We start from the raw sequence: 14,250 nt of genomic DNA, 5'->3' as shown, positions 1-14,250 counted from the left end.
CCAACGCTTTCTCTACTGTTGCACTCTCTGGAGTGGGAATAGTAATTTTTACCCCTACGCTATCCAACGCTTTCCCTACTGTTGCACTCTCTGGAGTGGGAATAGTAATTTTTACCCCTACGCTATCCAACGCTTTCCCTACTGTTGCACCCTCTGGAGTGGGAATAGTAATTGTTACCCCTACGCTATCCAACGCTTTCCCTACTGTTGCACTCTCTGGAGTGGGAATAGTAATTTTTACCCCTACGCCATCCATCGCTTTCTGTACTGTTGCACTCTCTGGAGTGGGAATAGTAATTTTTACCCCTACGCTATCCAACACTTTCTCTACTGTTGCACCCTCTGGAGTGGGAATAGTAATTTTTACCCCTACGCTATCCAACGCTTTTCCTAATGTTGCAATATGTGGAGTAAGTATATATATTAATTTATATGTAGAGTTTTTAATTTATTTCAAATGTATATGTATTAGTTATTATCTTTTAAATATGTTTTAATGTTTATATTTATAATTTGTTAAATTATATGTATTTTTAAATTATTATTAATACATTTTAAAAAACAATATTTTTAACTTCAATATTTTTGTACTACGATATTTTTTTTCTCGATATTTTTGTACTTACCTTTATGTAGATAGAACTCCGATATTTTTGATGTCGATATTTTTGTGTCGATATTTTTGTATGTCTATATTCTGTCTGTCGATATTATGTCATAGATTCCAGCAAATCACATCTATTTATTGAGTAATCAAAATATTCTCTTTGTACTGCATTACAAGGAAGGGTGATCAAAATTTACTAGGACCATAGGTTAGACTTAATAATAGCTTCTCATGAGGGATTCATGTCTGTCCAAACTGGTGTGACAGCTACAGTTTCTTTATTACAGAAATAATACTGGTGGCAGGGCCTTTATATGAAGACTAAAAAAGTGTGTCCTTTGCTGTGATGTTTGTCAACAAATTAAAAGTTCCACCATTGCACACACACCGCAGACACTTCTATTAGTTCCAAATAAGCTATTACAGTGTATTTATTTAGGTAATTGCGTACAACTTCATATGAATGGTGACTTAACATTTGGCTGTTGATTCTTGTTCTCAAATTCTATGGGTGTTGCCACAGAGATAAGCTGATGCTTGAACTGTTAATAAAGATGTTCAAGTCTTTATCAGTATATATGCAGTGGCAGCATTCCTAACAGACTAGGGGCAGGCTTTCACCAATAATGCTTAGCGGCATACTATAGAAAACTTGGGTGTTGGTGTGCATTAGTCCACCCACTATCATCCTAAGGGAAATCTGATAGTGATGTGAAGACATCTAACATGGCCTTTGATTGGAATTCCATAGAGCATATTATCAAGCCTATTATTGCCGCTTTATCAGCAGTTTTATGCCGATAAAGTGGCGATATTTTTATCGCCTGTCTTGATAATATGCCCCTCATTCTTTATTTAGAGGTTCTCTGATACCTCACAAAATATTCTTTTGAAACAAAAAAGTGCAACAGATATGTCTTAGTTTGGCTAATTCTTAAAACCTGAAATACACCTACAATTTCCACTAAAGCATTGTTTGCCAATTGGCACCATTACATTAATTTCATGGAAGAATAGCTTAATGAAATTCTACAGAATGGCAAATACAGGTCTTCAGTTTCTGGCCAGTTGATACCAATGGCTGTAATTTCTATTTTTTAAAGTCTTCAAAGTGGTTTAAAGTAAGGAGGCCAGACCCTTGATATATTCAGTCACAACACTTGAGGATGCTCACAGGTTACTGGCTTGCCATTCCTGATATACAGCAGCCCACTGCAATAGGTAAGCCTTGTTGCGCCTGCAATTGGTGCTGTCCCGTCCACCTTGAACTCACCCTTCTTAATTGGCCACTCTCCTTCATTTAGGCCATTCTGATTTTGAGACAGCTCCGCGGCTCAAACATTTCAAAAGCTTCCTTTATGCTTTTACAGCCTTTATTAGGTAAGCTTCTTTCCTCCTTCGTCACCCGCCAATCTCTACAATCTTCTCTTAGATCCACATTGCTTGTCATTCTTCATGCATGTCGACTCTGATCCAGCATACAACTGCTGTCTGCATCCTTTATTCTCCTTGCACTTTGCCTGGACTTCTACTCGGTCTTCACCTGTAACAGACCTCCTTCAAGTTACTCTGACCTGGATCTAGGTATTACTTTAACTATCTTGTACTCATTGCCCTCAAGCACTCTACCCACTGGCACTGCTTTTCACACGTGCTTCACTAGTGCATGTGTTTGCCACTTTTTAAAATTATTCCTTGTTTCTCTTACACAATCCCACGCCCATTTGCCTTTCAACACCGGTGCTTTACTGATACTTTACTAGTTTAGCGTGTTTTGCATCACTCACCAAGCTCTCTCCTGTACTGCGAGTTTTATCACTACATGTTTATGACTATGAATTTTAGTAAATATTGCTTGTTATTGCGTAATTCTTTTACTCTTACTTTGCAATTTTATACGTTCTGCTCTCTTCTCCGGTATCATTTTACTAATGTGCAATCCTCTTACGTTGGTCTGACATACACGGCCCTCACCAGCCCCCAGGTTGTTTTCAAATAGTTTTCAGCCCGAGCTAACTTTCATATGTCTCTTTTTCTTTTTTCATCCTTTATTCCCTCCTACAGTTTTAGTTATTAGAGGCAAAATATATACAGGCATACCATTGATAATGTCTGGATGATGATCCTATATCATTTCTAAGGATCAAAACGCCTTTGACTTGTTGTACGCCATATACACCTCTTTATTTAATACTTATTATGTGTGGTGGTGTCTCCACTATAATTTGTTTGTCCTACCAAAATGTGTCTCATACAAACAATTTACTCTGCCTGAGCCTTTTTGTTTCATATCGTACGTTCTTCCCACTAAGTTGGATACAGGCTTGTGTCCCACTTTATTTGTTTCTTGCTGAATTTTGTGTATATTTAAGCAACTATATATTAAAAACACCTTTCCGGCTGGACAGCTGTAAAATATAGTACTGATTGGGTCTATGTTTATTGTTTGCTCTCATTAATCCTTGTCTAGGGACCACTGTCTTTAGAAATAATTGATTACCCAAGGTCCCTGACAAACCTTATTTGGGTTCCCTTGTTTTTCATAACATACTACCTATAGTGTAGGTAAATTATGTCCAGCAATGGTTACAGCATCCCTCCTTGTCAGCAGTAAAAGACCACGTACCTCTTTTTTTTAATATAATGGATTTACAAGAATTTTTGTTTGGTTCAAGATCTCTTCATTCTAAACATTTTATATATGTCATTTATAATAACATTTGGAACAATTCCCAACAAAAAGCTGCTAACCAATTAAGAAAAATTCATGAGGAAAATTTGGAAAGGGAGAGGCAAGATGGGGATCTGACACGGATCGCAGTGCACGCGCACAGGGCTCCTGACCGGACATGCAGAAGAGAGCTCTGACTACGCTACCAAAATGATCGGATGATCGGATGATCGAGGGATCAAGCGCCTGAGCCTGAGCCTGTGCAATCGCATAAAAAGCAACATCAGTTGAATGGATCTACATCCCCCCACGGGCCATTCAATCAGTACATTGTGCTCATGTATCGGCTGGGCAGTGCTAAGAACTATTTTAACAACCCCGCTCACGATCTCACTCAAGCCGGATTGCGGTACTCACCACACGGGGTCCGCAGAGGTGATTGAGGCAGGACTGCAATCTACGACAGAGATGGCACCAAAGAACGCTGCTGCTCCTTTATCGGCCGCTGCTCGAGCGAGGGCCGCGAGGCAGGCCCAGTGAGAAGGGGCAGAACGCCGGGGGCCGAGAGACTCTCAACATCTCTTGAAAAGAATGGGAAACCTGCACGGGCCGAGAATGCTCAATCGGTACTTGCCACACGGTATTCCCCCAAGCCAGGAGCCGCAGCCCGGAAAGACGACTTGAGGAAGGACGCTCCTGGCCCGACCATAGTCGACCTCATTCTCAGAGACTCCGTTATCCTTCCGGGGCAGGAGAGGAAGCATCAGGCCCTGCTCTCCGATAGCTCGAGCAGTCTCATAACCGCCCCAGTATCACCAACGACGCTAGCTGGCCACAAAACTGCAGAAGAATGCATCAACAGCACAGGAGATATCACCGATGTAACAAGCGCCTCAAACACTCCCCGAGGTGAGCACTGGCACTGGTACTAATCTCAGCTTAACTAGTAATATTGTTGCAATCTATGATATTGAAGTGCCGCATACAGCAGAAGGAGAAACTAGTTTTAGTGCTAACGGGGGGGGGCAGGGGTGATGAGCTAATAACTCAGCAGGGGGGTCGTAAAACTTATGAGATTGACATCAGTAAACAACCGAATCTCTCTACTATTTACTCTAATAAATTAACCAACGCGGGCTATTTGAGCAATGCATCTAATGCTGGGGATTCTGCAAAAATCAAGGATTCTGAGAAAATATGCCCTGTGGATGTTGACCCTGAGAAGGAAGCAAGCGACTTTTTTTCCTTCTCAGATGAGGCAGAATTGGAGGCTGAATTGGCTGACACCTCCGCTTCATATCTAACTGATGAATCTGATAGTATGAGCGATTGCACAGTTGAACCCCTTACTGTTAAACCCAAGCAAAAGCAGTCAATAAACGGGGTAAAAAATCTCATGGTGCAGGCCTTGACTGGGACCATACCCATACCGAACAATTAATCCACCCCGGCGCCCCGGGGGCCCCGGTTGATCTCTCCTCGCAATCAGCCCAGCGCTCTATTGCAACTCCTGCCCCAGCATCCATTGACGCAGTTCTTTTAGCGATAGCTGCACATCGCAAAGAGACATTGCAAGATGGGCGTAGGGCACAAGCGGCACTTCGCAAAGTCCAAGGTGTAGTTCGGAAGCTGGTAAAAACATGTAACTCTTTCGGGGACCGCTTGACTGAGGTTGAGGCCAGAACTCTTGTGAATGAAGCCGAAATTGCTACTAATCAAGAACGGGTTGAGACCCATGAAGCAGAGTTAGCAGACGTAAGATGGAAACTAGAGGATTTTGAAAATCGCCAGCGCAGAAACAACTTGCGCATTTTGGGGGTTCCTGAATCAGTCGAAGGAGAGGACGCCCGTACCTTTGTGATCAATTTATTGCGCGACTCCCTGCCCAAACTCTCCAGCTGGAACTGGGAGGCTGAAGTCCAACGGGCCCACCGTATGCCATTTACTTTAAAAAACCCTGCCAAACCAGGAGCTTACCCAAGGGCTATTCTTGTCTACCATGGCAATATTTTGCTTAGGCAGGCGATTTTCGAGAAAGCCAGACCCAAAGCCAAGCGCACCTCCAAAGGCATTTCATATTTCACACGCCCCGACTTTTGCCACACAACAGTGGAAAATGAATGGAGGCTGCGCCATCTCATAAAGCCATTTCAGGAAAAAAAAGCACTAGTTTACCTCAACAACCCAGCACGACTAAAGGTTATATACGGGGGGCAGACAGAGTTTTTTGTCTCTGAGATTGTAGCAAAGGAATATCTGGACAGCTTAAATTAATTAATTTAACTATCTGGGATACTATCTGGGATACGATGCTTGAAGAACTAACGATTAGGCTTATACTTTAAATAACCGTCTAAAAAAAAAAGAGAGAAATTATCCTTATGTTGTCTGTGAAGAAGTGCTTTTCTAAAATTGAAGATATGCATCATGATTGAATATATAACTATATAAATGTAGTTCTGTAGTATTGACACGGTGTACGGGTGGGGGTCGGGGTTGGTGTAGAGGTCTCATTTTGATTCAGAACTTCCCCTGTGGGGTTTGTTATTCGGATTTCCCTCACACAGAGATGGCCGGATAGGCTTTTAGAATGATAGCTTGTATTATTGTGTTTTGTGTAATGTAGTAATTATGCGAATAGGCTCTCTTTTATTTTCCACTTTATTATTTCGTTTTCACACGTGGTCAGACCCGATAGCGTGTTGCACCTTCATCACTTCTAGACTCCAACGGAGTCTTTTTTCCTCAATTTGGGAGCAAATGGGGAGGGAGGAGGGGGGAGAGAGAAGGGGGTGGGCAGGGGAAAAAACATGGAAAATGCAAGCAACTCCATACTTAGAGATAGGTAATGAGACAATGTTTAATTTGAACAACCACAACAAGGCATCTAGAAAAGTTTATATAATACTTATGAGCACAGTATATCAAAGCATTGATACTAACATATGCTTTGGCGGTAAGATGGGATCAATCTACACAATATTATGGGGAGGATAAACATTTGTAGCTGGAATATTGCAGGGCTACATGACAGAGACAAGCGGGGGCGATTGAGCGCGATGATCAAGCGATCTTCTTTTGACATTGTATGTAAGTATGGGCAAAATTTGCGAATTTGCGATTTGCGAATTCGCGCGAAATTGAATTAGAAATCCGCAAAATCCGCGAATTCGTGCGAATTTGCGGATTTTTGTTTTTTTGCGTGTTCGCGGGGTTTTTTGCGTGTTCGCGGGGCTTTTTGCGTGTTTGCGGGCAGCTTGCATGGCGAAGTTACCCATGGGGTTGTGTATGGGCAGAGCACCCTCTGGTTCACCACTGCCACCCTCTGGTTCACCCCTGCCACCCTCTGGTTCACCCCTGCCACCCTCTGGTTCACCCCTGCCACTCTCTGGTTCACCCCTGCCACCCTCTGGTTCACCACTGCCACCCTCTGGTTCAGCACTGCCACTCTCTGGTTCACCCCTGCCACCCTCTGGTTCACCCCTGCCACCCTCTGGTTCACCACTGCCACCCTCTGGTTCATCACAGCACCCTCTGGTTCACCCCTGCCACCCTTTGGTACAGCACTGTCACCCTCTGGTTCACCACTGCCACCCTCTGGGTCACGACTGCCACCCTCTGGTTCATCACAGCACCTCTGGTTCACCCCTGCCACCCTCTGGTACAGCACTGTCACCCTCTGATTCACCACTGCCACCCTCTGTTTCACGACTGCCACCCTCTGGTGCATCACAGCACCTCTGGTTCACCACTGCCACCCTCTGGATAACCACTGTCACCCTCTAGTTCAGCACTGCCACCCTCTGGTTCACCACTACCACCCTCTGGTTCACCCCTGCCACCCTCTGGTTCACGCCTGCCACCCTCTGGTCATCACAGCACACTCTGGTTCACCCCTGCCACCCTCTGGTACAGCACTGTCACCCTCTGGTTCACCACTGCCACCCTCTGGTTCACGACTGCCACCCTCTGGTTCATCACTGCCACCCTCTGGTTCACCACTGTCACCTTCTATTTCACCACTGTCACCCTCTGGTTTACCACTGTCACCCACTGCCACCCTCTGGTTCACCACTGTCACCCTCTGGTTCACCCCTGCCACCCTCTGGTTCATCACTGCCACCCTCTGGTTCACCACTGTCAACCTCTGGTTCACCACTGTCACCCTCTGGTTCACCACTGTCACCCACTGCCACCCTCTGGTTCACCACTGTCACCCTCTGGTTCACCCCTGTCACCCTCTGGTTCATCACGGCACCCTCTGGTTCACCACTGCCACCCTCTGGTTCATCACTGCCACCCTCTGGCTCAGCACTGCCACCCTCTGGTTCACCGCTGCCACCCTCTGGTTCACCCCTGCCACCATCTGGTTCACCCCTGCCACCCTCTGGTTCATCACTGCCACCCTCTGGTTCAGACCTGCCACCGTCTGGTTCACCACTGCCACCCTCTGGTTCACCCCTGCCACCCTCTGGTTCATCACTGCCACCCTCTGGTTCAGCACTGCCACCCTCTGGTTCACCACTGTCAACCACTGCCACCCTCTGGTTCACCACTGCCACCCTCTGGTTCACCCCTGCCACCCTCTGGTTCATCACTGCCACCCTCTGGTTCACCACTGCCACCCTCTGGTTCACCACTGTCACCCACTGCCGCCCTCTGGTTTACCACTGCCACCCTCTCGTTCACCCCTGCCTCCCTCTGGTTCAGCATTGCTACCCTCTGGTTCAGCACTGCCACCCTCTGGTTCACCCCTGCCACCCTCTAGTTCATCACTGCCACCCTCTGGTTCACCACTGTCACCCTCAGGTTCACCACTGTCACCCTCTGGTTCACCACTGCCACCTACTGCCACCCTCTGGTTCACCACTATCACCCTCTGGTTTATTTATTTATTTTATTTATTAATACAATTTATAGAGTGCATACATTTGCCCGCAGGCCTTCCGGTTCAGCACTGCCACCCTCTCGTTCAGCACTGCCACCCTCTGGTTCACCCCTGCCACCCCCTGGTTTATCACTGCCACCCTCTGGTTCAGCACTGCCACCCTCTGGTTCACCACTGCCACCCTCTGGTTCACCCCTGCCACCCTCTGGTTTATCACTGCCACTCTCTGGTTCACCACTGCCACCCTCTGGTTCATCACTGTTACCCTCTGGTTAATCACTGCCATCCTCTGGTTCATCACTGCCACCCTCTGGTTTACCACTGCCACCCTCTGGTGAATTAATGTGGGGCTGGGATAATATGTCACTGAATTTGAGCTTCAAGTCTGGCACCTGCTTCCTCATCTGTAAATGCTTCCTTTTACAGTTTAATTTTTGTGACAGGAGCATTGTGCCATACTTGTAACTATTCTCTGACCCTGCTTTGAGGGTCAAAGATGGGTCAGAGAATAGTTGCAAGTAGGCAACGAACTCTGGAGGGCCCCTCAGGAAGCACTACAGGGTTACAGCAGGTGCACAAGTTGAAGTTAATTTCTTTGTAACCAAATCGTTATAAAGAAATTAGTTTGAACTTTTGCACCTGCTGTAACCCTGTAGTGCTCAGTTTTGTCAAATTCATTCCGCCCGCGAGTTCGCGGATTTTTATGCAATTTCGCGAGATTTGCGGATTGCGAAATTGCAGAAAATCCACACATTCCACAAGCGGAACGAATTTTACGCCCATACTTAGTATTTTGCATAGGTTTTGTTTGTTACCTTAAGTGACTATTCTGGACTTTAAAGAACCAGAAAAAGGCAGAAGACCCTGCAAATAAATCAGACCAAATGTGAACAGGCCGTTTAACTACAGGAAAAAAATGTTCACCCATCGCTCAGGCCCCAAGCATTGCAAATCAATAATCACCTAAAGAAATTTCCTGAATAACAGTTCAACACACCAACCCTCACTGTCAGTCTCCACATCAATCGTCACTTGTGATGAGTTGATAATCTTATTACTTACTGGTGCAATAGTTGCCTGTTCGAATCCAAGCATGGTGGAAGGTGAACTGTCTCCCCTCAAATGAATGCAACAGATTGGAATTTGGCAGTCTTGTCAATTAAATTGTTGTCTGGGGTAGCCTTCCTAGATAGTGCAAAAAGCCAAAAAGATCATAGGAGTGGGCAATGCAGGCTAATTATTGTGTGCAAACTAAGTTGGTGAACTCCAATCTCCTCCAGGGAAAAATTAATCTGATCACAAATCACTCAGGCCCCAAACATTGCTAATCAATCAATAAAACAATCAGGGAATTTTGTATAGCACAGTTACTCACCGGAGGGGGTTTCAGGGTGCTAGGGTAAAGGGGGCGCCTCCACAAGTTCCCATGTTACAGTTTAACATTCCAACTCACTGTCTGCTACCTTCACAGGAATCGTCAATCATCATCATCACTCACACAGTCACGCATTCACCATTGCAATAGTTGCAGCTACCTCTTCCAATCCAGGCATAGGTACTTTAGGTATGAGGTATTAATCTCTGATGCTGGCAACACATTGGAATTTGGTATTGACAGGTAATCTTGTAAATAATCAATGATTTTCTGGGGCAGAACTTCTAGTGCTAAGTGATTGAAAAAGGCATAGACAATAGGCATGTGAGGGCCGTGCCTATTTCATGAGATTCTTCCCACTCTCATGAAGGAATTGGGGAGGCTTCTTCAATGCACACAGGTCCAACTGCACTCTGGCAATATATGTGACAAACAAAATGGTGGTGCAGCATAAATCTTTCCGCTATCTTTTTTTTTACTAAGATAGAAGTTTAACAAAAAATAATTCAAAAGTTCTATGGGGCACTGACATTCATTTTTGAGAAAGTAGAGTTTGTCCTCAAACTCAGGTGGTTCAACCAGAGGTTGATTAGCTAAAACATTTGATTATATTTTGGACCAACCAACCGCCTCCTCCTGTGCTGCTCTTTCAGAAATTGTGTAATTGTGTGATATCAAATTTTGGTTTAGTTTGATCATAGTCAATCTCTCTACATTTAGAGGCAATAGACTGGCTCTTCCTTCCGTAAAAACCACACCAGCTGCACTGAAAACACGCTCAGAATACATACTGGTGACAGGACAAGCCAGATATGTTATTGAGCTCTGGCTATTTGCACATCTTCACATACTTATACATCAATGAATTTCGAATATACATAGATCTGTTTGGAATCATCTACAAACTCCTGAAACATCCTGTGAACGGTCATTGGTACTGCCACTTGCTCAATGTAATGTAATGTAATAGCACATTTGTAGAGTGCAAACTGTCACTCCAGGGAACATCATGGCACTAAACGGAACCCAGGGATGAGAAACCAAAAGCCTCGTTGACTGCTGACCGTAGGAGAAGGGACTCAGATCAGAGTTTTGCAGAGAGTGTCTGATGGACTGAAAATCCAGGTTTTTAGGACCTTCCTGAACTGGGACTCAGATGTAATCTAGCAAAGCTGTGGAGGAAGTCTGTTCCATGATGTTGAGCCTATCACTGCAAATGATTATCCTCCCTTCGATGCCAATCTGAAAGCTGATATTTTTAACAAATTGGCATTTGCTGATCTTAAACTTCGGGAAGGAATGTAATGCTTAAAACGTGTATGAAGGTATTGAGGGCCCAAAGAGTGGAAGGCCATAAAAGTGATAAGAAGAACCTTAAAAAAGACCTGTTTATGGATTGGCAGCCAGTGAAGTATATATAGCACTGCCGATGCAGATGACTTACTGGGCCACTTCAGTACTAGTCATGCTGCAGCATGCTGGACCATTTTTAGCTTAAATAGGACTGATATATTAGTCCCTACGTAGAGGCTATTACAATAATCTAGCCTTGGTGTAATGATGGTTACGGTCACTGTTTGCATTGCTGAAAAGGGAATGAGGTCAAAAAATGTCTTTAGTTTTTTTATAATACGGAAGCTGGTTCCAGCCACTGTCAAAGATTGCTGTTTAAATGACAGAGTAGCGTCAAATTTTATTCCCAAATTCCTGACCAGATTTAATATATTCGGAGGTGGGGTGGTGTTTGCTGTCCACCAAAGTTTGGGCGAGAATATTTTTTGTTAGCCTAAGGGTAAAATGTCATATTTGTTGGGGAATTACACTTCAGGTGGTTAGTATTCATCCAACTGAAAGTTGCAGTAAGGCATTTGTGGAGGTTTTCTTCTGCCTGTTTGGTGTTATTCTCCAGCACCTAGATTAGCTGTGTATCATCCGCATATAAGATGGGATCTATATTAAAGGACGATATCAGCTTGATCAGTGGGGCCATATAAGCATTAAAAACGGTCGGACTAAGACTTGATCCCAGAGGTACCCCTGAGAGAAGTGGTTTTTCTTGTGACTTGTATTGACCAAGTGTGATCACTTGCTTGCGATCCTGCAGGAAGTTCTTTATCCAAAACAGAGCAATACCAGAGATGCCAAAGGATGCGAAAGGTCTAACAGTACCAGTACGGCTCTTTTTCCCTGATCCATGGCTGCTTTAAGGGTTTCAACCGTATACAATAATGCAGATTCTGTGAAGTGTTGGGCTGTAATGCCGGACTGATTGGAGTGAAGCAGATTTACTTTCTCCAAATATGTTGTAAGTTGCCTATTTACAAATGTTTCTGTCATCTTACACAGACTTGGTAGGAGAGAGATGGGAAGCATATTGGACAGAGTGGCAGGATCTGCAATTTGTTTCTTTTGGAGAGGCTTTACAGCTGCAAGTTTCCAGTCTGCCGGAATCTCGGCTTGACAAAGAGAGGAATTTATTATATTGATTATATTAGTTCACAATATCAATGAGAGCGTATAATAATATTGGGGGACAGGGATCAAAAGGGGAGCCAGATTTAATAACCAGAATCGCCTGGCAGGATTCTTCCAAGGAAATTGGTTTGACAATTTGCATGCAGACTCTGTCCAGATCTGCGGACAAATCATTATTAACCCCTTCCGCGCTCATGACGAGCTGAGCTCGTCATGAGTTGTGCCGCTCGCACGCTCATGACGAGCTCAGCTCGTCATGTAACGTGGGTTTTCGCAAAACCCAGCGCGCAGCGGGAAAACCGCTAGCGCGCATGCGGTTAATGAAGGAAAGAAAAGGAAGCGGGAATATCTTTTTGTAGTATTTGAACTTTCTCTTCAAAGAATTCTGCAATATCATTACAAAGACTCTGAGAGTGGGGAATCTCTTGTAAACTGTTTGGGTTTGTAAATTGATTGACTATCTTGAAGATCACGTTATGGTTTGCATTGGTGGTTTTGATTGCCTCAGTATAGTAGGCTTTTTTGGTTGTTTTAATCAGAGCATGATATGTCCTGAGAGCTGCTTCAAAATTGTTTAGCTCTATCTCATCATAAATTCTGCACCATCTCCGTTCTCGTGACCTGACATGGCTTTGCATTTTTTTCAGGGTTGGTGAGTACCATGGGGCAGAGGGCTTCTTATTTCGTCTGCTGTGATGTGGAACCGGGGGAACCAGCCAATCTTTCAGGCTCAACCTGTTTTCCCAATGCTAATGGACTTGAGACCTGACAATTGAAACCAATAAAATGTAGAAGTTGGGTCCAGTCATTCAGTTGTTGTTGTTGCTGGTGTTCTGGCTGATGGTGTTGTTGGCTATTGTGAGACAAGACCACTCTCTCTCGAAGATGAAGGCTGCACCCCAGAACTGTGGATGGGACTTGAAGTTCCAGCTGTTATTCTTCCAATTCTCCCACTTGCTCTACAATCCACCTCTTGTACTGTAAAACATCCCCTTCAGAAAAAGGAATGAAAATGGATAGAATTTGTTTGTACCGTGAATCAAGTAGTGTGGCACAGATGTACTCTTTGGATCTGATGACATGATGTTGCAGCCATGTATTACAAGCCTTGTGAAGGAATAAGGTCTCAATCAAGGCATGTGCTTCTGTGTTTTCATTCAAACCTGTGGGGGCAAACCTTCCAGGCACCTTCTTTACCTGGTCCACTAGGAGATAAAACAATGGGATAGCTTGGCCCATCGTGCTGTCCTCCTTGCTAACGTCCTGTGTGAAAACTGCAAAAGGGAGTTGCATCTGTGTCAGGTGTTTGACTTGGCCCCATTTGTAGCCATCCATGGTCATAGCTTTTCCAACTGCATCCCCTCCTCTTTGAATGATATGGTCATTTATCTTTTTGTACTGCTCAAACAGATGTTGCTACATGTAAAAGTTTTACTTTGAACGTGTTGGCAGCTCCTTTTTCAGGAATTTGACTGGTGCTCTTTTATTACCCTGAATAATCCGCAGCTGGTTCCGGGCTTTAAAAGAAGTGCTGGAATTATTGTAGATTCTTCTGCCGGTGGTTAATATGTTGCTAACTGTGGCTTATTTTTTGAGGAAAATCTATCAACAACAAGTTGATGCAATGGGCCATACACAGGACCCTGAAATAGCCTCCATCTGACTTGGCCTTGATTATGTTACTGCCATTGTCCGTGGCAAACAATCTAATCCTGAGAGCTCTGGAATGCAGCCACTCATACACCTTGCTGTCAAATTTTTCAAAGATGTTTACAGCCAGATGTGATTTCTCCATGGAGAAAATGGTCACTGTTGCATGCAGCCAAACACTCTTAAAACTTTCTTCAGGACCAAAACCTGCAAATATTTTTTTTTTTACAAACACAAAAATTATCTAGTCTGCTGTGATGCAAATGTAGTCAGTCACCTGACAACCGGACGACTTGTTTGTTGTCAGGTGGATAGAGTGAACAACACTTTGCTGAAAAGCTTGTCCAGCCAACTGCAGCACATCATGATGCAGCACTGGAACAGCAACTCTAGCAAAATAGGTCTGACTTGTTACCTTCCATTTTGGGCAGATGGCTGCCACATATTTTAAGAATCACACTCCTTCCACAAACGAAAAGAAGAGGTGGTCCATTGCTAACATTTTTGCCAGCTTTTCGTTGCACAAATGGGTGGTTACGTCGTTCGGCACATAGGGTCCCTCTTACCTAAACATGCCCCTAATT

Source organism: Lissotriton helveticus, chromosome 10 (genome assembly GCF_964261635.1).
Source record: "Lissotriton helveticus chromosome 10, aLisHel1.1, whole genome shotgun sequence".
NCBI classification, from domain to species: Eukaryota; Metazoa; Chordata; class Amphibia; order Caudata; family Salamandridae; genus Lissotriton; species Lissotriton helveticus.
This window is presented reverse-complemented; position numbering follows the sequence as displayed.